The sequence below is a fragment of the Pyxicephalus adspersus genome, chromosome Z, assembly GCF_032062135.1.
Source record: "Pyxicephalus adspersus chromosome Z, UCB_Pads_2.0, whole genome shotgun sequence".
NCBI classification, from domain to species: domain Eukaryota; kingdom Metazoa; phylum Chordata; class Amphibia; order Anura; family Pyxicephalidae; genus Pyxicephalus; species Pyxicephalus adspersus.
The window spans coordinates 64,107,534-64,133,017 of NC_092871.1; the positions used below are offsets into that span (position 1 = coordinate 64,107,534).

The 25,484-nt window shown below is 40.1% G+C and overlaps 1 protein-coding gene and 1 long non-coding RNA gene across 2 annotated transcripts in view; one reads left to right on the forward strand and one right to left on the reverse strand.

Moving 5' to 3' along the window:
- Positions 1-25,484, forward strand: part of MED27 (mediator complex subunit 27) — a 247,720-nt gene that overhangs the window by 24,774 nt on the left and 197,462 nt on the right. The gene's annotated exons all lie outside the window — the stretch shown is intronic.
- The window catches only part of LOC140343859 (uncharacterized), a 101,348-nt gene continuing 91,875 nt past the window's right edge, over positions 16,012-25,484 (reverse strand). Inside the window, exon 4 of the long non-coding RNA XR_011923422.1 lies at positions 16,012-16,571. This is a non-coding gene — a long non-coding RNA (uncharacterized lncRNA). The remainder of the gene's footprint in view (positions 16,572-25,484) is intronic.

Here is a 25,484-nt window from a genome sequence, read left to right on the forward strand (position 1 = left end):
GTTTGCAGGGTTTTTATATCAAGTCATACATTATTCTGGTTCTAAAAATTTAAAAAAAACCCTGGGTGTAAAACAACTCACAACAGATTCCATTGTGTGATTCTTAATGTAACAAAAATGAAGGAGAAACCATGTGACAAATACTCCAGTATACTGAAGTAAACCCAGTTCAATAGCTTGTAGAAACCACCTGTCACATCAATAATTTGAAAAAATTATTTTCTGTATGACTGTATCAGTCTTTTGCATTGTTGCATATTTTGGCCCACGTGTTCTTAAAACATTTTTTCATTTATGTCTGGTTCGCATGCATTTATTTATGCACACCTCCTTTAAGGTCCAGCCACAGCAATTGGGTTGAGATTGGAAGGTTTGATGCGGTCAATATAATACTTTGTTTTTTTTTCTCCCAGCCATTCTGCTTGACAGTTGGTATGAAGTGGTTTTGCTGGTATGTAGTGTTTGGCATATATATGTATGGCGGAAACGTGATTTCCCATAGGTTTCCATAGAAAATAATTTAATTAGTTCTGGATGCTGCCCAAAAATTTAAAGATAGGTTTTATAAAAAATAGTAAGAAGCACTATATAAAAGGTCATAAACTCACCAAGGGCTGAGATGAACAGTTTCCCAGCTGGAACTGCAAAGTATTAAATCTCAACATATTAGGCAGCGTAGTGTGAGTTACTGTATAAAATCCTCACTGAGTTAATCAAAAACAAAGCCAAAAAAAAAAAAACGTTATGGAGCCTAGACATTCATTACCTTTTGGATCAAGCTGTGCTTTGAATTGCAAAAAGAAACAGTGGTTCCTTTTTGCATATCAAAACAGTGTCTATCTCTCTCTCTTTCTCTCCCCCCCTCTTTCTCTCCTCCCTCTCTCTCTCCTCCCTCTCTCTCTTTCCTCCTCTCTCTCTCCTCCCTCTCTCTCTTTCATCCCCTCTCTCTCTCTCTCTCTCTCCCCCCCCTCTCTTCCCCTTTGCTCTTTCTCTCCCTCCCTCTCTCCCTCCCTCTCGCTCTCTTCCTCTCTCTCTCTCGCTCACTCGCTCCTTTTCTCTCGCTCCCCCTCTTGCTCGCTCCCTCTCCCTCTTGCTTACTCTCCCTCTTGCTTCCTCTCCCTCGCCCCCCCCGTCCTCCCCCCTATCTTGCCTCTTCTTGAAAGTGATTCTTTATAATTTCATTGTTCTTCCTCGTTTCCATAAACTTTTGGTGTTTTCCCCGTAGGCTGTGCTGAAATTTGTTTTTAATCTACTGACCTGCATATAAACTATTTAACAATTCATTCCTGTATTATATTATTTTTTCAGTTGCTGTTGATAATCAGTCGTTTCCAAATAAAAAGTGCTGGTATCCAAACGGCAGATGAAACAAATGCTAATTGGATGTTTTGTCCCCATGGTGGAGATACTTTTTACCTGAAATCTTTTTTTCCTTTTTTTTCCTCCTGGCTGTGGTTGTTTAAAAAAATAAAAAAAAAAAATAAAATACAGCACATTTTTTTTTATTCCACCCTCCCCTCCCCAATCCTTATTTCCCCTCCTGATGCACAAAAATTTTTTTATTTCAAGCTCAAGTCTGTTTTCTACCCGACACCATCTGTTCAGGCCTCTTACATAAGTTTTCTTATCGAGTGTACAGAGATATTAGGCGTAGATGAGAGGGGGTGTGCAGCCGACCGCAAGTACTTTAACTTCAGAATAACCTAAAATAATGTTGTTTGGCTTGCTTTGACTTTTTTGGTACTTCATTGACTATTAACTCCTAATATTATGGTTGTTATGAAGCCAAATGTTATTTGTGAGTACACAAATCCTTTTTTTTCTCTCTAGCAGTTGTATGTTTGATAGAAATAAGGTACCTCCTGAGGACGGAGCGATATTTATGGCGTTGCCCCCATAGACTAAATGACCTGGTAATTGAATGTAAATAGAACTTTGCTTACCCAGGTGACTTTGAACGCGTCCTCTATTCATTTTTGTGCATGCTTGTATGGAAACAAGGAATTTGAGATTTCATTATTTTTGTAGTACTCTGCCACCTTTTGGTACTTGCACATTAGAAAATGGGAAGCTTCATTACCAAGCTGGATTTTTGTAGCAGTAGGTCAAGCGCCAAAGTAAAAATGTAGGATTGGGGCTCTGAGAATGGAGACTACTAATATTAATCAGTGCTCAACCCAGAAATTTTTTTAAGCCGGGTGGGAAGAAATTGTAGGTGGGTGGCAGCCCCCGTATTGTGACCAAAAACCTTTAGTAACCACCCAAAAACAGCCGGATGGGTGCTGAAAAGTGCCGGGTGGTGCACCCAGCTAAAAGGGCCTGGGGAGAACCCTGTAAATGCCTAGGTCTGTTTTTAATATGTTGCAGTTTTCTCCCTAGCCCTTTTTTGCCAAGTGCATCAGACAACTGCTTATGCAAAATTCCCATTATTGCACTAACAATGTCATTTGTTGACTGTGCTTACACTCTGTACAAAACATTGAACACTAGAAATCTAGATCACCATGAAAGGGCATTGGACAGTTTGGTACTAATAGAAAGACAATGGAAAATTGATGAATTCTAAGGGTGAGGGCATTACAAAGTAAGAACAAACTATTAGTGGGTGGCAGAAATTGGCAACAATTATAAGGACTACTGGATACCCATGGCACAGCTGGGAACACGAAATGTATTGTGTGTGCTCAGCCCACCATCTGCCTAAAGCTTCCCATCACCTGGTTGACAAAAAAAATCTGGGGAAAAGACTGATGTTGAATCGATGAACCGGAACCAACATATCAGGAGCTCTGATCTGTGTATTTTTTTATTATTATTACTACACAGCATTTATATAGCACTTACATATAATGCACAGTGTGCTCCCCAGAATTTTTTTTAAGTCAGGTGGGGGAAAGCTGTAGTCAGGTGGTCAAAAGGGGGCGGGGCAGGACACAGAAAATTTAGTGTTCCCAGTAGTTTATGCCACAGGTATCCAGTAACCCCTATTGGTGTCAGTGTTCTACCTACCCCCTATTTGTTTTTTCGAACTTTATAGTGCCTGCCCTGTTGGTATGTGCCATTTTTCCATTCTATGTATTATTACCCAACTGTCCAGTGCTGTGTATTTTCCAACTGCCTAGTGTTCTAAGTTTTAAGAGTGTAATCCCTTGAAGTAGTGTAATAGTGTGATTAATGTGGTGTAACAAGAGAGGCTTAGTTCACATTAGCAGCAAAAAAACTTCCTGAGTGACTACTGGTAACTGCTAGGCACTTGAGATTGGTAACAGGCGGTAAGTGCTGGGCCTTTTCAGAGCTAGCAGTATTTTAAGCAGCAGTGGTTCCTGGCATGAGGAAGGGAAAATGCAGCAAATGCAACCTTACTACCAGTGTGAATTTTTTCTGATGCCCACTGTAACGTCCAGTGCCGCCTTGCACTGCATATGCATGAGATTGAGCAGTTTTTCTTTTTTTTTTTTTTTTTTTTACATTATGAGAAAGCCTCTGAAGATGCATGCGCAGAAGGAGCAGCCCACAGCCTCTTGGTATATGTGACACAAATATCCCTGGAGGCTGCAAGTTTCCCCCTCCGTTTTTACCACCATGGCAGTAAAGATGGAAAGGGAGAGGTCCTTCCCCAAAAAAATTGAAAAACAAACAGAAAAAAACATTTCCATTATATAAAAGGTAAAATACCTCTTTTACATGATGTTAAAATTGTGGTGGTGCTTTAATAGCATCATGCATGTGATAGCAGATGAGGGCAGGACAGCCAGTGTCCCCTTCTGATCACTGCCCATACTCTGTGAGGATTATACACAGTGTGTAATGATGTCGGCAGCGCAGTGTGATAGCTGTGTGTGTGTAAAAGCTTCTTGCCATATTTTACAGCCTAACAACTCTCTGTGTTCAAACTTTCAGATTTACTAAATCGTTGGTTGTAATGACTTGAAATGTTTAGGGTACAAGGTACCCTCATAGCTACTAGTAACCAATTTCTTTAAAGAATTTCAATATATTTCAAATAAGGGTCACAAGTTTAAAACTTGTGAAAATTGAACATTGGGGTTGCTGTTTCAAAAGAGAGTATGTCTAAGTATGTATGCCCAAAATTGAAAGTGCAAATTGTGGACCCCCAGGACCACATACGTTGTAAGAAGCGTTGGGGTGGGGCCCCTAAATTTATAACTACCTTTCACAGAACTATAATTGTCATACTATGCTACCCTGTCTGCTTGAACCCCAATTTCCCTACAATGGAGAGGTGCAGGGAAACAAAAATAAAGGTGCAAGTGTGTGGGACACTTGTGGCTAACACCCCCAAACCTTCATCACCATGGCATCACTATAACAAATAAATTCTGTCCATCAAAATGCACCTGCCTGTTACACATGACTGTACCCTTCTAGTACCTGAACTCCATTTTGTTTTAGTGGGCAGAGTTTATGTTCTAATGATGCCATAGTGATGAAATTGTGGGGGATGGTAGCCACAGATGTTTCCCACACATTTTTGGTTTCTTACACCCCCCATTTCAGGGAAATTGGAATTCATATGTTGGAAGATGGCAGTAATGGCAGGGCAGCGCATATTAATGGGCGGAGTTTTTTATGTGCTTATAATTCTATAGAAATTAAATTATAAGGGGAGTTAGGTGCAAGCGGGGGACACCCTTGGCTATCTTTTCGGTTTTATACACCCTGCCACTCTAGAGAAATTGGGGTTCAAAGAAGAAAAGCAGGCAGGGTAGTGTAGTTTGACAGTTATATATTTGTGACAGGTAGGTATAACTTTAGGGGCTCTACCCCAATTCTCTTTGCTATGTGGCCCCGGTGGTCCCCAATTTGCATTTTTATTTAGGACTCCTAGGCGCACTTTCATTCGGAACAGCAACCCCAATGTTGTATTTTCATAAGATTTTACATTTGTGACCCCCAGATCTTGAAATTCCTTAAAGGTAGGGGGGCTGCTATTTTGGGTACTAGTGGCTCTGAGAGTCCCCTGTGTACCCTGAAACTTTCAAGTCATTACAACATACAGTTTAGGAGATATGAAGTATTGCACTCAGTGATTTCTATCAAAGTTGCTGATGATGACGTCCTTGTACACTACCACTCGGGCAGATACATTTTAGAAGCCGCTTTTTCCTTATTAGAAATCCCTGCTCCTGCTATCAGATGTGGGGGGGGGGGGGGGGATCTGCCTGTGTGCCCCTCCCATCAAGGCTGTGCTGTGTGCTGAGCTCCCCCACCCACCTCCCACTGGCAGCAGTAATCATTTGGATGACAGCTGAGCACAGAGTGAGCTCACTGAGATCCATGCAGAGAACTAGAGCTGCGGATGGAAGGTGGGCGGGGGAGGCACTGCAGCCAGGCGGAGCAACCAGCTAAAACCTTCTGGGGAGAACTATGACGCAGCACTTTACAAAGTCCATAGTCATGTCACTAGCTGTCCCTTAAAGGGGGGCTCGCAATCTAATGTCTCTACCTCAGTCGAAGTCTTGAATACAGTCTAAAGTCAATTTAAGTGGGAAGCCAGTTACCTAACTGCATGTTTTTGGGATTTGGGAGGAAATCAGAGGAACCCCACACAAACGGGGGGAGAACCTAAAAACTCCATGCAGATAGTGCTGGCCGAGATTCAAACAAGGGACCTAGTGCTGCTCAGGGTGCAAAGCTTTTGAATCTGCAGGATAGCCAGGCAACAACTTTTCAGGAGAAAAGACTTCTATTTATGCTTTATTTCTTTATCCTATCTGACAGATGTGAGCCTTGAGTTTATATACTTTAGGGGAAATGTTCTCTTTTCTCTAAGCATGATAAACCATACCAAGTATCTATGGTGAAGATCAGCCATGAATTGCATGTCTGGCTTTGGAGGGTTAATTTCAGTGTAGAATTTTTGAAACAAGCCCTAGTGTTTATTAATGGATGAGTGAGCTTACACTAACCTGCCATGCATGCAGTCATCTCTCCAGTGGCCACAGGATGACCCAACTCTATGCTACCTTTCATTGTCTTTTTTTGGGGGGGGGGAGGAGGTGTTTGTGTTTTTAGCGGATGTATTGAACTTATAGGCCCACTTATACAGTAAACTGGTGCTCCAGTGTATAATTTGTGTTTAGTCAGTATTTACACATCAGTAACTATTAGTAATCCCTTCTACATTTTACAACATTTTTCTACTCAAAATAAAAAAAAAAATAGTTACCTAATAAAAAGTCTAAAGGTGCGTACACACTTCCAATTTTTATCGTTCCAATCGAACGACGAACGATCGATTGGGCAAAAAATCGTTCGTAAAAAAGTAACCAACGACGCCGAGGAACGAGGAAACTCGTTGGAAACGAACGACCGGACCGGCGGATCGGATTGGACGACGATCGTTGAACATCGTTCGTGTGTACGGTCGTTCGTTGATCGTCCATGGGCTGGGCATGCGTAATGAACGAACGTTCGTTCACTTTCCTGTCGTGCACATAGTTTCTCTATCGCTCAAACGATCGTATCTATTGTGTGTACAATATCTACGAACGATCGTGTCGTTATCTGTATGTGCAGGATCGGTGCTATACGATCGTTCGTAGATATCGTGCAGGATCGTTCGTCGTTCGTTTTCCAACGATAATAATTGGAAGTGTGTACGTAGCTTAAAAGCCTTGTAGAGAGATCAGATAAACATCTTTTATTGTTGTTTACAGTGACAAGAACAAACAAGGGCAGTATACACACACTGTTGTTTTGTTCCATGACTGGGGGGGTTGGTGCCAGGAAAAACCCTGTGGTGATTTCCTCCAGTTGTCAATCCAGATTAGTTATTCATCCATCCGTCAAGGCAGATGAGTGAATGACGTAAGGGGCACCGCTCAACCCATGACAGATTTTCGGCCAAGATGAGCACGTCTTTATTTTTCAGGGCCTGCTAAATATATAATAATGTGTACTTGGATGCAACAATTTGTACTTCTTTATGTACACATGATCTACTTCTTCCTTAGTAGTAATTCAGCACAGTAATACACATACAGATAATTATCATCCGAGATGAAATTCATGTTAATGTCGGGCGAGAATCTGACGTGTACAATAGTCACCCGATAAGGAGCGATGGGGAATGACCGCTATACAAATCAAGGGGGAATAGGCTCATCTCTTCTTAGAACAGAATGGGTTTTGTGTGTGTATAGCACTCAATCTTTCACCTGTTGCTCACTGTTGTGATGATGAAAGATCATTTCCAGTGACAAAAATATATATGTGTACACAATCTTTGTCACAAAATTTGCCTCAAAGCAATATGTTCTTCTTTGTTGTTTTTTAATCTTACCTGCTAGAGCAGGGACCCCCAACCCCTGGTTGTAGTGGGTCTCAGCGCATACCGGTGCAACCACCAGCGGGGTCTGGAGAAAGATCCTGCTTCTGGCGGGGGCACCGGCCAGAGCCGAGGACCATGTCTCCCAGAGACATCGCAGGCTCAGGGTGGTAGGCAGGAACTCTACAAAGTGGGCGGGTTCAGGCATCATGGCGCCACTCTTGGGGGGGGGGGGGGGAGTTTCTTCCCCATTAAGTGACACTCGGCTCCACACGCATCCGGAGCATTTAGTGGTCTGTGACGTGCAAAATGTTAGGGACCACTGTGCTAGAGGGTTTTGTAGAGATTCTGATTATAGTCCCAACCATGGAAATCATTCCTGGGACATGAATTTACTGATTGTTGGCTCCCTTGTTTTTTTTTTTTTTTTTTGCTTTGTGTTTAACCACCATGTCCACTAGGCTGTATGACCATCATGTGCTTCGTTTTGAACACTTCATAGTTCTGACCTTTCAGAATTTGGAATTTGGTGGTAGCAGGAAAACTGCATATAAGCAACTCTGGGGGAGTTTTGTCAGGTATGTCACCCAGCAAGGCAGTGCTAAACAAGAGCAGTGAGACAGATTGTGGGACAGATTAACATGGTCACAGCTTGATTGATAAATTCCTTCTCTGTACAGCAGCACTTAAATAGAACAAAACCTGATCCTGTCTACTTCCTAAATATGCATCTGTTTGGAATGAAAATCTCTCTCATCTTCAGTAAGAAACGTTGAAAGTTTGCTAATTTGTTGCAGTTGGCTTCCTCATCCTGAGTGCAAGGGGTTGCAAATACTCAAAATACTGATGTGTAGACTTTGCTAAAATAGTGCCAACCTAACTGGCAACTGTGTTGATAATTTGTTTAATAAATGTTCCCCTCTGTGCATCATGGAGCTAAAAGATTCATAATGTCCTAACCTCCCCAGCGGTAACCCCGAGTGTGACTCGGGGTAGAAAAATAAAGCTGGAAGCGGTAACCCCGAGTCAGACTTGGGGTAGGTAAACCTAAGGAAAACAGTGGTAGATAAAGCCTTACCTGATCCGCCGTCGTCCTTCATGTCTTCTTTCTCCCTCCGGCTGGCATTTTCTGCACCTGATGAGTCACCAGGACCTCCCGATTACATCAGTGCGTGTGGATGTTCCTTTCGGGGAGGGGTGGGAAATTTACATTTTTTTGTATTGCATTTAATACAAAATAACTGTATTGAGTGCAATACAGTGGATTTATTTGTGTAAAAGCAGTACACTGTTTTTTATGAACATTTAAAAAAAAAAAATTTAAATGTTTTTTACATTTTTTTTTTTTATAAACATTTATTTAATTTTGTAATTTGACATGATTTTAAAGATTGAAACACAAACTCCCACAGACGGTTAATATGTAAATTAGGGTCAATAATCTTAGAAAAGCCAATTTTTGATGGTCTGTGGCTCTGACCGGTGGGCTTTTTCTCCTGACCCGCTGGGGGGAAGGGGCACCAGCCAGAGCCGCTGGTGGGCGGGTTGTGTCTCTGGCTCAGACCTGCAATGGGAGATTGGGCAGGTTCTGGTATCACACATGGCTCCCCGTGCATGCTTGGTCCAAAGTCCGTAAATTTAGTAGTTCATGAGTTCCAACAGGTTGACGACCACTGATATGGAGTTTGGGATTGAGCACCATTTCTGTGTTTGCAGATGACACCAAACTATGTAATGGAATTAAATACATACAGAATGTCTATAATCTACAAGCAGACCTGGATGTTCCAGGTATGCACTTGGTGGCTAACAACATGCATGCTTCATACTGTCTAGGGGGAATACATTTGGGGAAGTCAGAAATAAAATAGGATGTGGGGATTCTGGTAGATAATAGACATAACAAAAGCATAATAAAAGCATGCGATGCCAAGCTGCAATATCTAAAGCTAGCAAAGTACTTTCTTGTGTTAAAAGAGGAATAGACTGCAGAGATCGAGACATTATCCTGCCCCTGTACAGAGCATTGGCCAAACCACATCTGAAATGTGCAGTCCAGTTTTGGGCACCAGTTCACAAAAAGGTTGTTTAAGGGGAGATATGATCACTTTGTAATAATATATAAATGGTCTATATACTGTCTTCCGACCTATCCACTTTAAAATAGTTACGAAGGACACTCTTTGCATCTGGAGGAAAGGAAGTTTAATCTCCGGGTAAGAAAGGGATTGTTCACTGTAAGGTCTGTTAAAATGTGGAATAGGCCACCCTTAGGAAGTAGATTCTATAATATGCTTGAAGAAAAATCTGGATGCTTTTCTTGAAGGACAGAATATAACAGGGTATTAAAGATTTAAATTAAAGATAACAGACTGTTGATCCAGGGAACATCTGATTGCCTCATGGAATTAGGAAGGATTTTTTTCCCCCTTTTTGAACCAGGGTTTTTTTTTCCTTCCTCTGGATCATTAGTAAGAAAAAACTGCTCCTGCTTCTGCTTCACAAATGTTAGCTGGAATTTAGCTTTAATTTTGTTTATCACTTATTACAGTCTATTTTAAACTACAGGTTCATTTTGGACTAACCTGTCAACAAGGTGACCATGCTGACGTACCATTTCACAGCAGGGTGAACAATGTTGTCACCCTGTGGATAACAAAGGTATCTGCTGGTAGGATTTACAAGGGGGTGCTGAGAAGTTCCTGGCTTTGTCCCCTTCCAGATGAAATAGAAAAATGAGTGTGTATGGCATATGACAGCCTAATACCTTAGTATGTAATGTGCAAATATCAGGTCATTGCAATTCTTAAAACTTTTTTTTTTTTTTTTGACGGCAGAGGCACAAGCAGGTTTCACGTTGTTGGGGGTTATGGGTCGTCATGAAGTTTTTGTTTCTCCAGGGAAAGGACTTTTTGACTAGGTTAATTCCAGATTTGAGTAGGTATTTAGGGATACCTGCAGACAAATAAACAGCTCATTCTTAATTCATTCCCCTACTTCCATGGGGTGCACAATCTGCATGCCCCATTGCAAGAATATTAGTGCTGATCATCATGAAGTAAATATATTTCCGGTTGTAAACAATGCCTATCTTTGTACAAAACCCTGCACTTTACAGGGACAATGCATTTTGACTGACTTATAAACTTCAAAAGAGACTCTGTGGTCAAAACCCAGTGTCTATGTGGGATGCAGCCTTTTTGTATGCATTTTTTTATTCAGAAAAAAATGAAGCTTCAACATTTACTTCCTTCCATACTAAAACTGTGGATCATCCAGGGTTTTTTTTATTAATTCCCTTTGAGGGAAGTCTTAATTAAAAACTCAATTCCTTTTTAGAGGATGTGATAAAGGGAATTTTTTGTTTTTCTACATCTCTTAAACACATATATGTATGTGCTAAAGACTGTTATCGACCATAAGGTCTTTTTCCAACATGCTGCATGATGTTCTTTTCAGCTGTGTTTTGTTCTCCTAGGTTCATTACAGAAATGCAGATATTCAGGCCTAGTTTACCTATTATCGCTGCTGGGTGATCAAGCCAAAGCTTGTAAAATTATTTGTTGCTACATGTCTCTTCCAGATTGCTTATCACATTACTTGTTTGCAGGAGCCTGGTACCATGTGGTTACATGCTTCTTCCTTAATGTATTTATACAACGAATCAGTGATTTCTCAGTTAGATATCTATCTTCTTCACTAGGCATTCTTGTGGAAGCTTACAGTGACATTATCACAGGGAAAATCCAAAGGCTGCATTCATCATGTACAATGTTTATTAGGTTCTCAATTAACATTTATTTATAAAAAGATGTACTGTGGAAGCTGTACCCATAATAGTCAGCAGAGGGCAAACAACCAGCGGGTCATCAGTAATCGTTTGGGCTTCATTTGGCTGATTTTTTACCCCCTTGTTTACTTACAAAGTCTTTAGAACTTTATTTGGGGGGAGGGGGGGATTACTTGGAGTGTTTGGTCCTTTTACAAGAAGCTGACTCATTTAAAATTGTAGGCTTCCCTAGCGAAAAAATGTGCAGTGTTCAGTGCCTAGGACCTATGCTTCTGATCTCAGTTTTCATGGGGAGAGTGTTGTCTGGATCAATGGGAACAAGAGGGGGTGAGGACACAACATATTTGTTTGCTGTGATGTTCAGCAAGGTATCAAAAATGACATCACTCTTTCAGGGTCCCCACGTCAGCAGTCTGAGAAAATGATGCAAAATAGTCTGCAGCTTCCTTTCTTTATAAAAGATGAGTTGATGTCAGAATTAGGATTTTTGGATACGCTCAAAATTAGGGAGTTTCCTGCTGTAACATTTGACAAATCAGTGTTTGGGAAACAGAAACCAAGGCATTCTGTCAAGGTTTTTTCCCAGCTTCCACTCCTTTTTAACATAGTCAAAAGAAGAGTGATGATCAACTCAGGTTATTGGCTTGATGCATTATTTTTCATTTAGTTATCCACTAAAAATTTGGTGCCCCTATGTGTGGTAGAAGCCCCTTCTCCTGTTTGAGCAAGGATTCCACTGATTGAGCATAGGTAGATCTGGTGTAACAACTGATACTGGGTCCAAAGTATATCTGTGCTACACTCAGAAGCATTATTCTCTAGATTTTCAGCCTAAACGTTGGTCATTTGCATTCTGCTTTTAGCTTAAAATTGGTTAGCTGTCCAAACATCTTAAAAGATTATTATGGATCTGCCTTTTACCATTGTTTATGTGTACATTCTTGCCCTAAATGGGCCAAGGTAGTGTTCAACCAAGAATATTTCATAAGCCAGGTATAAGCATAGATGGGTGGCAGCCTTAATCATACAACTCTTAGTAACCACCCACAAATAGCTGGATGGTTACTGAGAAGTGCCGGGTAGTGCACCCGGCTAAAAGGAGCTGCTGAGAACACTGGGCCAATGGTCCCTGCCTAAATTCCAAGACTATAGTTTCCACCTATATGAATTTTTTGTTTACAGTTGCACAAGAAAGCTAGGTCTTTTAGGTCATTAACCTTGGCAAGGTCAAAAACACTTAGCACTCCATGTCTGCAGGAAAACCCTCCACATGAAAACCCACCCTTCAACTCAAATTGGTGGTGATCAGACTGAAGTCAGTCATTGCCACACTTCCTCAGCATCGCAGAACTATAGGTCCCCTTCTGACTTCTATTCTTTCTTAGGAAAGGAATGCCTAAACAAAGTTATTATTGGTGCCTGGTGTTGGAAATCAACTAAGTTACATGTTCATAGCACTAAGAGCTTTTAAAACTAAGATTAAAATTGTTTCCATGCTTAGTTATATTAAGACATCTAAACAGTGCTGTCTTTAGAAATGGCAGAAAAGTAAACCAGAGGTTTGTTTTTGTTTTTTTGTTTTGTTTTGTTTTGTTTTGTTTTTTTTAGCTATAAGGTCAGTTTGATAAAAGCCATTGTAGGGGTGTGTTCCCTGGATCAGGTCTGTAAGTGAAGTGTCTCCTTTTTTATTTTTTATTTTTTTCCCCTCTGTTACCCTCCCCCTCCTGATCCCCTACCAAGACAGCTCTATTGAACCGTTGCTTTAGCAGATAAAAGTATGCAGGGAGACAGGATCATGTTTTGATGTGGAAATTATTCCAGTGCCATCTAAGTGAGACTTGATCTGTCCAACACTGAGCTAAAAAAGCGACAGACTCGTTTGTATTTTCCCTCTCTACAGAGCACCTGAACAGCTGAGAGTTTGGGATTTGCTAAAGCCTCTGTTGGATGATGAAGGTACAAAATGGTTCTCCGATGTTATGGTCCCTGGCATAAAAAATAAATAAAAAATAAAATGCGATCTTGTATATTGCAATAGTGCAGTATTGCAACAAGATAGTGCCGAATGCACGGTGCAGCACATGTAGTAATCATTTAACATCCTTCATGTGCTGGTCTGGATTCAGTATTTGAAATTGTGTTTCTAAATGACTAAATATTTAAATTTTTGTAACAAACCTGTCACTACAGATTACAGATAGAGAGATAAGTCTAGAAATGCAAAGAAATGGATGTACCAGGCATGCACAGCTCAGCGATTTTGACAGGTGAATGGAGGGATCAGGCAGGTAGGAATGCTTATTGCAGAAGGGACATACCTGACCCTTAATGCAAAAAAGACTGCCAGATCACAGTTAAAGTAGAACTTTAGTTCTGCTTTAAGTGTACAGATAACAATGATAAAAGATCAGTTCATGTTTGGTCAGTCTTATATTTTTTTTTACTGTTTCAGTTATCAAGGCATACATTTCTGGTTTGAATCTATGAACATAAGAATGTGTATATAACTGACCTGTGAACAACTCTATGGGAAAAAAACTAATATTGTGAATGTGGTTAGCATTGTGTTTATTGACACATAAAAACTGTACTTGTATGCTCTCAGCCATGATCTGAGGGGTTCCTGTTTGTGACAGTCAAGAGTAATGATTTCCAGTGAGGGTCCTTGAAATGGTGATGTATGTGTTGCAATTTCCCACATTCTGTAAAGCCCTGGCTACGGCATCTGAAGGATTAACAAAGATTAGATTCTTTTTTTTTTTTTTTCTCTTTTCAGTGTCAAAAATCAATGGAAAGTAACATAGGAGGTCTTTTTTTTCCTTTTGTAAATAAATCTAATCAGCAGTTTGTAGTTAATGGCAGGATAAAAAGAATTGTTTGCAAAGACTATTGCTAATATGCATGATAAAGCATCTCCTAAACCAGAGTTTTGTTTTCATGATCAGGAGCTCACTTTAGGATCACTGGATCAGTTAGAAGTGCTTTTGTGTGTTTCTGCCCCCACTATTTTATTATCACAACAGGTGCATGGAGCAGTGGTATTCATTCATGATAGAAGAGCATAATCTTTATGACCAGTCAATGATGTGTCAATGCACAGGCCCTAAAGCCGCATACACACGTGCAATAATAGTCGTTGGAAAGGATCTTTCACGATCCTTTCCAACGACTAGCTTTGCACGATGCATGAACGAGTGTTATACATACAGCACCTTTCTGCTCTATAGAAAGAGGAGGGGGAGAACAATGGAGCGTCACCCTGCTGCGCTCTTTCCCCCTTCCCTTGCATTAGGATCGTTCATCGTCCGTGGATCCGCCAACACAGTCGTTCTGATGATGGATGACTGGCGCTGTACTCAGACTAGACTTTCGCCCAATATCTACCCTGAGCCGATTATCGTGCGAGAACCGCTGGACGTGTGTACGTAGCTTTACTTCATATGTTCTAACATATTTGTATGACTTGTAGATATTTAAGAATAGTTGGAAATGTCTTTGTTTTTTTCTGAGAATTCTTAAAACGCTGCATTGTGCTTATGTTACATGGCCAGTTTAGACACACAAAAAAAATCCCCGCCCCCTAATAGTGTTTTTTTTTTTTTTCTCTAGTTAGTCTTTTCCCTTGTGTACACAAATAAGTTGTCTGAGACCTAAACATTTTCTGAAGTTTTTTTTTTTTTTTTTAATTTTACAGATGTATCTTTAGGACAGCTGAAGGCATTTTTGGTGTGAAGCATAAGTGGTCACTCAATAAAACAGGAATTTCTGGGGCAAGACCTAACATTCCTTATGAAAATATAATTTTGTCTGCATAGCTAACTATAGGTCAACTTCCTAAAAATTAGTACCAGTCCTTGTTTGCAGTGGAACTTGCAAAATACTTGTGATCCACTCATCCTAGAATAAAATGCTATTCTGGATGATTTTGAATTTGGTTCTGTTTCTAAATGGTGGACATTTGCTTTCACTAGCTACAGAATGCAAACCTCACCTATGACATTAACAGTGTTAAAAAAACATATTGATCTTTTTCTAGCTTTGGTTCATTTTTCATGATACATTTTAAGCTGAACTGAAGGTTGATGAAATCTTTAGAGGAAATGTTTAACCTGCAACTGATTTTTTTCCCCCTTTTTTTGTGTTGTGTTCAAGCTTTTCTTTGGATCCATGCACCCAGGGTTTAACCCAGACATTTTTTTAAGGCGTGTGGGAAAAAATTGTAGGCGGAAGGCAGCCCCTGTGTTATGACCCAACTTTTCAGTAATCACCCAAAAGCAGCTGGGTGGTGCGCCTGGCTAAAAGGGGCTGGGGGAAAACTCCATGCACCTCTACCATGACCTTACTTTTCTCTGCTGCTGTTTGGGATTGCAGCTTGGTCACTGACCTGCCTATAGCTTGTAAATTAAATAGGAGAAGCAACATTCTAATGAAGTTGTTACTCCGTCCTCTCCTTGCTGTTTTTCTGTTCAATGACAGCATTATGTAGAGTAGAACCCCTATTTGTGCAGTGTTGCCAACCGCCACCTCCTTTGTTCATCTGTGTCCTTAGAGAACTAAGGGATTTAAACAATAATCATATTTTTTAAAAGAAAATGCAATGTTTAAATACACAAAATGTAGACAAACAAGGCCATAATTCATCTTGGGTTGGCTGGTTTAACACTGTAAACTTGCTCTGCCTAGAATACAAGTATTTAATTATTGCTTTATCCCTTTATTTATTGGAAATTATTATTGGTTTTTTACAGTGTATGCTGCAATTAGAGCCTCTCCTGTTTGGCACCAGGTAACAAAGACAAGAATTTATTTTGTTCTGCAAAATTGTGCTTCGTGAATACAGCAACCTTGAATTGCATAACTTTTTTCATTTAACGGGCTGCTCCTGTAGATTTAGATGCATTTGTTAATATACACTGGTTTGGCTTTGAATTGGTCACAGAATGCTGAATTACAGGAGGAAAAAAACCCTACAGGTATTTCGAGTGGTGACTTTGATGAATTGATGCCTGTGTATGTAAAGTGCACATACAGATTGGTTGCTGTAATGAAATATTTAATACAGACAGAGCACTACTGTATATGATTAGGCTAGCAAGTACATGACACTTGTAATAGATTTATATTACTCAAAGATTACTTGATAGGAAATTGGAGATCTGTTGGCTTGCAGTGTATGTGTAGACAATCGGTGCCATGTATAAATAGTATTCTTCCAGGGTCAGTCCTCCTAAAAATGATAATTTTGTGTTCTATGTTCTGTTCTATGGAGATGGGAAGGGGGAAAATAAGCAACGGTACCCAGCTGTACTCTCCTCTTTCCCCTGACCTCACTAGGGGTCATTCCCTCGATGGTCATTCATGGATCCATAAATAACCCCAGGGGACTGTTGTACACACTTCAGATTTTCGCCCGAGACAAGCGTGACCCTTCGTATCAGGTAATAATCCTCCGATGTGTGTACATGGCATTAGAAGGGCAATAGTAGCCACCTGCAACAAAAATGATACTGTTGGTTAAAAGGAAGACATGAGTGGTCAGAATAGGTATAGCAAGAGGTGACAGACAGTGGTTGCAAATTTTATTTTAAAAGATGTAGCTTCTGTGTATCCCTTATAAAAATTGAGTTTAATTTGGTGAAAAAAATACAATGCACAATTTACATTGCCTAATAGGTTCCCTTTAAATAATATTTTAAATAGTTTTTATGCTTCTACATTATGGCACCAGTAATTCGCAGCGCTCTCTCCGCTAGTGGGAAAATGGAGCAGGAATTCTGGCACTGGAGGACATTTTAGGTTGGGTTTAATTCTCAGCCCATATGTCCCTTTGACCTGACCTTGTCAACCTTAAGCTGCTCTCAGTTATGTGAAAAATGCAGTTGTTAAGAGTTTTATATTAGTTTACAGCAGGGTAAGTATGGCTCCCTGCCAATGCTCTCTTCAGAGTAAAGGTCGGCAGTGGGGGTGGAGGGCTATGTCTTGTTTCCATTAGGAAAAACGGAACAGAGCAAAATGCAACATAATATTTTTTTCTTCCTTATCTTTAATGATTTATTTAGTAACTCACTATGACGTGTGAGTGGGGTTTGGCCCTGTATACACTAAAAAAAAATCTCTTTATCCATGAAGTTAATTAAGCCTGCGATCTCCCTTATACCCTATTTTCACAAATTATCACATTTTCACAAATTTCACAAATTACAATGATCCTACACAATATTACCAACTTTGATGAAAAAACTTTAATATGAACAATAAAAACAAGTTATTACAATAAAAAAAAGCAGACCACACATGCATAAAAACATCCTCCATTGGAAATATATTCGTATATACCAATATACTGCCTTTAAAGTCCCCTATATTACTTCTTTCTAAATATTTGTTATTTTTGAGATGTGGCAGGTGCATACTATCTTAATCATCTGTGGGTAATTCTGTGTTTGTCTTTTTATGCTGGATATTATTCCTCCACTAAACAGGCTGTAATAAAGATTGATGTCCACCAACCATAGCAGTTTGCTAATGCTGACAAGTCATTGACAGCTCCCTTTGCACGGCTGAAGAACACAGACAGCTGTAACAATAGGTTTGTATTGTGAGTATTTTTATCTCTTTAGCCCATTTCAGCCTGAGAATATTACCACCAAGCTTTCCTGTCTCCTGTATGGTAGGCTCCTGCTGGGGGTAGACAGTGCAGAATTGGACTTCAGGTAATGAATCACAAACCTGGCCCAGCAAGGAACTGCATTGAAAGCATTTATACCAATTAGCCCATGTGATCTTCCATTCAAGGTATCATCTAATGGGAGCCAAAATGAAGTCCCCCTGCTATGTCCAGGCTCATTGTAGCTTTTGTTGTCTTCTAGTTGTGTATTCCTGGGGAATTGGCTGCAAAAAGACCATTGAAGCCTTAAAGAATGAGTGTCTGCATGCCTTGTCAGTGATTCTCTCTCTGCTGGGCCACTTTGGATGCAATCTGACCACTGTGCACTTAACACTACCTCATTTTGCGCCTTGTGTCTGTCTGGGATAAAATTCAGAACATAAACTCAATACTTCACTCAATACTTCACATAATTTGTCTGTAATTGGTTGTGGTGACAGATTCTGTAAATCTGAACATTGTTACTCTTTAAAAAGCTCTTGCATAGCTGTTTTGGAGAAGCTATTTTTATGAGGTGTTGAAAATTTTAAGTGGATCAGCTTGTTTTTCCTAAGATACCAATTTTGTAGTTTATAGATGTTCTAATTTGGTAACTATTGAACTCTTAAAGAGCAAAAATAGGTTTGTGAAGGTGGAAAGGGGCATTTTTTCCTAGATAAAGCTTTTGATGTATTTGATGTGGGTACTATTCAGCAACTCTTTCATTTCTGTTCATTTACATCCATCCATATACATATTACCATAGCAACGTTTAGAAATGTTTGATTTTCGAAGCAGCTTGGTGTCACTTATACTGATGTTTTACATGACTAAAGTTTATGTCAAGATGAAAAAAATGTAATGGGTCTTTGCTATACATGTACATTTTACAATGTACAGAAGTACAAAAAAAAAACTGCCAGAAATGCACTTTGTTCTTGTTCTGAGCTGATAACATTTCTTTTGTTGTAGTTTTATCCCTGCACATTGTCTTTTTTTATATCTATACAACAACTTTGCAACTGTAAAACTGAGTTAAGCTGCGTACACACGTCAGATTTTTATCGCCCGATAATCGGCATCGGCCAAATATCGGGCGAAAATCTGCCGTGTGTACAGTCTGTGTTGTCCATCGTCCGAACGACCGTCCTGCCGGATCCATGGACGATGGACGACAACCGATCCTAATGAAAGGGAAGGGGGAGAGCGCGCAGCAGGGTGCCGCTCCGTCGCTTTCCCCCTCCCCTCTCCATAGAGCATGAACGGTGCTGTATGTACAGCACCGTTCATGCATCGTGCAGTCCCTTGTCGTTGGAAAGGATCGTGAAAGATCCTTTCCAACGACAAAAATTGCACGTGTACGCAGCTTTAGTCTGTAACACATTACTCTTTGTACCTTCCTTCATAATACATCATGTCTGTTTTCTATAATGTTCCTTAAAGCAGGGTTTGTAATCTCTTTCCACCCTCCCACTCGCAGCTTGCTTTGGCTACATGTCCTCCCTCTTGTCACTCTCATTGTAAGTATATTCCACTGTGTGCCAGATAATTGCTGCATCAGTTGCTTCTATATGTGTAACTCCTATCAGAGGAGATAGGAGAAAGTTATGATTCTTGTCAAACAAATGCAGATACTAGTCAAAACACAGATGGAAACCGTCCATCAGCGGTCTCGATGAGCTTTTAGAATTTCCTGTTATTTTTACCTTGTCATTTCTGAAATCCAGATGAGTTTTATGGAGTGGAATTGTTACTAAAAATGTGATGTTGTACCTGCCTTAGCAAATATTAGATTAGTGTATAACAGGTAGCTAAATCTTTTATTGGCAAACATAAACATATGGGATTTCTGGGCAACAATCCATAGCAGGGGTCAGCAAACTCTGGCCTTTAGGCCAGATACGGCCTAGCCAGTAGTTTGTTCTTGCCTAATGCCGGCCGGCAAGGGGGCATTAGGAACTACAGGAGACGGAGCCGCCTCCTTGCAGTGGCCCCTCTATTTACCCTGGCCGGCGTTGATACTTCTGCTGGCATGGTAAATAGGGAGAGCTCCCTGAAGGAAAATCCTTCTCCTCCGCAATGCATACGGAGGAGAGGGATTTCACTTCGGGGGGGGTTCCCTGGTGGTGGGTAGAGCCATTAGGGCGGTTCCGGCCTAGTGTGCTCCCGCCCACTAGGTAAATAGGGAAGGGAGCCACAACACGGAGGCTCTAGAGCTCCGACTCTGGTAGTTTGTTCCGACTCTGCTGGGGGTTGCCAGCCAGGGTTAGGCCGGATCCCTTGTCGTTGGAAAGGATCGTGAAAGATCCTTTCCAACGACATAAATTGCAAGTGTGTACGCAGCTTAAGTTGTGTAGCTATTGGGAACCTGACCAACCACTGCTGTAAATTCCTCAGTTTGTCCCCAAGCTCAATAAACCTTTTGCTGTTTTGGCGTTTAGATTATTCCTTGTTAGGAGAATCCTATCTTCAGAGCTGTAATGTAAAAGATAAGGTATGTAACTCCTGTGTCAGTGTTGATGCTGTAATTTTGTAAAATATCCTTACATTTTTATCACTAATCAATTATTTTTAGCAACATTTTGTCAATGCAGCCACTTAGTACTGAAGTTTTACACAATCCTTTGGGGTTTATCTTTTATTCACAGTAAAATCAATTAATGCACAGTTGACCTTTGGATCAGCTGTAACTTGACCCAGAATGGTCAGTAGTCACATACATGATGTCCCAGGGGAGCTTCTCTCATTCTCAAGTTCTTTCTCTTTGCTTCCTGTGGACTAGCCTCTTACTTTAGACCTCCTGCACTTATGCGGTGTCAGCCACAAGACAAGGCTGGTGGGAACTTCAACACTCAATTTGTGAAGAAGCAATTATTTATTTAATTAACAGGCTGAGTGGTTTGTGCAAAGACAAACACTAAGAGCTGAAGACATTAGCTATCATTGGCAATTCAGGCGATTTATAATACCAGCAAAAATATTCTGTATCCAGGGCAAGCTACAAAGCACTTTGGGAGAGGTCATGTTTGCTTTTGCATGCGGAGCGTGGTGAATTTCATGCAACAATTATGCTATCCTGTTTGTTGTACAGCGCTGAGTTATATGTTGGCACTATATAAATCCTGTTTAATATTATAATAATAATATTCAGCAAAGCCAGCAAAGTGTTTTTTTTTCTGTGCAAAATCCTTTAAAAACAAGGCCACCCGCAACACCACAGAACGCTTCAGCTGCTTGGGCAGTGATGTCCTTCCCAGTGAAGTCTTTATAAAGACTTATAAAACAAGTAATGTTTAGAGCTGTTTTGTGTGCACAGCTTAAAGCTGAACTCAAGAAGTATTACATTACCCGTGTAATGGGTGCTTCTTCTTCAGCTGCATATTCCTGCAACACGCATTACATGCCAGCTCATTGCAGTGTCTTTATCAGTGATTTCCCAACACATTTAGGGAACATGCCTGCATTACATCTCGCTGCAATGGTTGTACACACTGCTGTGTATTGTGGTGCACAGTGTTGCAAAAATGGTGCAAATGTATCCTTCTCAGTGCTATGACAACCAGTACAACACCAAGACAAACTGTAGGTTTTAATTGTTTGCTCATTCCTGAAAACTTCTAGTTCTTAAATGCAAAGCTGCAAAATAATAGAAAGGTGTACTCTATTTAGAATTTATTTGCAGTCCATTGAGATGTCCAGCCAAAATGTTTTTTTAATCGTTTTTTGCAGACTTTTTATGGATTAAAATCCCTGACAGGTATTTATTGATGTCTGTGTGCCTGTTGAGAACCATTTGAAACTACACTGGGCGAGAAAGTGAAAATTGTTTGAGATTCTATTTACAGCTTTAAACACAAGATTTTACCCCATTGTGGGAAGATTTCCATTCTTTCGCTATAACTGTGGAACAGAAAGTGAATGTGTATCTCTGGTTTTTTTTTTATCTAAATTTGATGCACACACCTCTGCTGGAAGTAAAGAGTAGAGCAGGTATATAACTTCCCTGAGCCTGTGTTGTGTCTTTCTCTTTCCCTGCTTCCTGCATCACCAATTACATTTAGACCTGCAAGATCCTGTGTTAAGGGTGGCAAGAAGTGTCTCCCAGTATTACCTGCTGGTACGATCTGGGATCACTGTAATATAGACAATATGAAATGAGGTTGACTGGAGAAGTATATTAGTTTCAACATAAAAGCAGAACTACTTATCTTTTTCAAATTAAAATGGAGGCTATGTTTTAAAGCTGAGCTACAGGCACATAAACAATCATTTCAACAATTTCCTCAATCGTGAAAGATCCTTTCCAATGACAAATATTGAACCTGTATACACAGCCTTATTGGACCATCTCTCCACTCTCTTCTCCAGTCAGAATTCTATTTTATCTGATTGCTTTTATACCCTGAATTCTTTTGCCCAGTTATGATTAATGTAAAAAAAACAAAGAAAAAAAAAGTTGGTACATTTTTTTCTGTAATAGACTAAATAGAATTGTTTGAACTACTTTGAGACAAAGGGACTCGACGGTGCTAGGAAAGTAAATAAATGAGAGGCACTGCAAAATACATCAATGTAAATCTGTGAAGTTCTTTGATTTCTACAGGGGCTGGTTAAATAATTACAAATTATCGGACAATAGAGCTAATATTAATAGTACAAGTTTTTTGATTTCTGCATTCAGCCTGTGAAGATTAATGATTGCTGTGGTTGCATAAAACAGGAGTGAAGCATGCTGAGAACATATATTTTCTCTGAACAGTTATGTAGATGTCCTGGAATGTGATTAGGGGGAGATGGCCTAGTGACTGGTCATCTTAAAAGGGACACTGTTAATCAAGTCATGAAAATATGTAAAATATGACTTACACGTTACAGAGATGTTGCATCACTTTGCATTTGAATTTGTAAATATATAATATGGTAAATCAATAAATATATTTTATGTAGTATGTCATACATTTATTACCTGTGCCGCTGAACACTGAAATAGAAATGGACCCCTGGATTCATCTAGGTAACCAACATCAAGGGCCAGTCTTCTTTGTTCCTCACAGTTCTCAATGGTTTCTCTAGATGACCTTCATTTTTGAATGGAGACACAGGGCTTCCCTTACTTTCTGTTCAACCGATGCAAACAGCTAGCAAGTAGAAATTTCTGGTAGCCCATCACCAGAGCGTATAAGCATTGTAAGATTTTCCTTCATCCTTTGTTCTGGTAACCATTCTACTTTATTGTCACAATGATCACCCAGATAAAAATGCAGAGGGTAAATTTCCCCAGCAGGAATACGTACGGTAATATTAAGGCAGGGATTCTGATCATTGCCCAATAAAACAAAACTAAAGAAAAAGTTTTGGAGATTACCTGCTCGTTAATGGGGTCAAATCTTGCCCCCCATGTGTACATTAAGACAAACTACTAAATACACATTTGAACTATAATGGAGAAACCATAAACTGTACACAAAACTCTCCTTTAATGTATATTGTTTGAAAATGTTTTCTTAATTACCCCACCTCTGGGCACAACACAACTAACTCTTCATTCAGTAACCAGAATTACTTCAGCTCTTAACAGGTGGTCTCCTGCCTTAAGCCCTGTATGTGTGTATGTATGTATGTAAATATATCTATAATTCTTGTCAAGGGAAATGATCTTTCTTTATCGTTTCTAGTAATGGGAATTAATGAGTCTGTACACACAGCGCTGGTATATTCCATGGAGACAGAAGGGAGGATGAGGGAGTAGCACCCTTTTGTGCACTTCTTCATAGAACATCACAGCAGTCATTCAGTGACTTAGAGACCACTGTACACATGGTATATTTTCACCTGAGATGAGCACAACTGTTAATGTTTTGTCAGTAGTCATTTAGTATGTGTATGTAGATTTAGACTGATGGGATGTCAGAGGTTTGTTGCTGGAAATGATCGTTTCCAGTAACAGATGAAAGGTTGAGCGCTGTGCACACACCCCTGGTTTGTTCTATGAAGGGGAAGTAAGCAGAACCTTGATACGCTCCCCTCGGTAGTAAACTGCGGCCATTTGCTATCTTCCAATGGTGGACTTTGGTGTACTGATGAACATGCTGGGGAAACATGTACACATGTCAGATTTTCACCTGAAGTGCGCACGACTGTTCGTCTCAGGAGAGAATCATCTGATTTGTACATAGCTTTGGTCTTGATTCTTGTGGCTGTATGTCCCCTTACAATTTTTGGTTGTTGTAAGCTGCTGTACTTTAGACTGTGGAGATCCACTTTAATGACCTTTCCCATGTAATCCATCCAGCACTGCATGCAAGAGCCAACAACCATAGTTCTAAGTTTCCAGTTTTATCTTAACCACATTTTTTTCTCATACTAAAAGTAGTTATTTGCCAAAAAAGTGATGTTTGGAATTTTATTTCATATTTTACCTCCTTTCTTGTCTGTAACTACCAAAAGCTGTCTTGGAGTTGGTCTGTTCTGTCTACCCTGATTTTCCTTTGACAGCATAGTGGCTGCTTTGCAGGGTTGTCTTGCTGCTTTAGTCCCTTGCTCAGGTATGTTAACAGATGGTGCTGTTTCAAATTAAAACAATTTGGCCCAGATTCCAGCAGTTGCCAACATGAAACACCTTTTAAAAGATGTTTAAAAAAGGAAAAAAACTCATTATCAAAAGTATTTAGGCAAAGTAGGTATTTAAGCTTTGGAGGTAATTTGCATTTTTAAGGCGAGCAGTGCTGCTTGGATTAGATTTGCACACACTGAAGCACCCATCGATTGGAATAGCTTTCCTTAAGAACATTTACTTTCAGAGAAGAATCAAATCGCTTGAGAATCTTCATGGATAGAAGCTGTTTATTAAAGGCAGTGTCGCTAACCGAACATACAATCTTTAAATTAGAGCTCCAGACAGAGAATTTCATCTTAGTTTGTAGAGAATGGAAAAGGTTTCTAACCTCTGCTAGGTTTTAAGTATGGTCTGAGGAAGGATTTTGAGACATTTTGTGGTCTGTTTGCACCAGTATGCGTAGTCGCATAAAGCTTCTCCTTGGTAGGCATATTGATGGTAATGAAACTTAAAATATATTTACATCAAAATGGGTTACTAGGACAAAAAAATACACACACCATGAAATGCTGTAGTTTGAAAATACAGTTAATGTAAATACTAACTAAAGATTATAGCCTATGAATACATTTAATTGTAATGGGGTGGGGGGAGACGATAGGTCTGTCTGGCATCTTACAGTGCTAATAATCTAACATTATGACCCTACTAACTGGGAAGAGAGCTGAGTGAAAGGTTAAGCTGCGTACACACTTGCAATTTTTGTCGTTGGAAAGGATCTTTCACGATCCTTTACAACGACAAGGGATTGCACGATGCATGAACGGTGCTGTACATACAGCACCGTTCATGCTGTATGGAGAGGGGAGGGGGAGAGCGACGGAGCGGCACCCTGCTGCTCGCTCTCCCCCTTCCCTTTCATTAGGATCGGTTGTCGTCCATCGTCCGTGGATCCGGCAGGACGGTCGTTCGGACGATGGACGACACCGACTGTACACACGGCAGATTTTCGCCCGATATTTGGCCGATGCCGATTATCGGGCGATAAAACTCTGTCGTGTGTATGTAGCTTTAGTTGCAAGGGCATGGGTACCAAAATCCCAAAAATGGCTGTTATTTAATGTTGAAGCATTCTAGTGATGACTTTAAAAACTTAGACAATAGAAAAAGAAATGCTCCCTATTGGCAGTACCTGCACGTA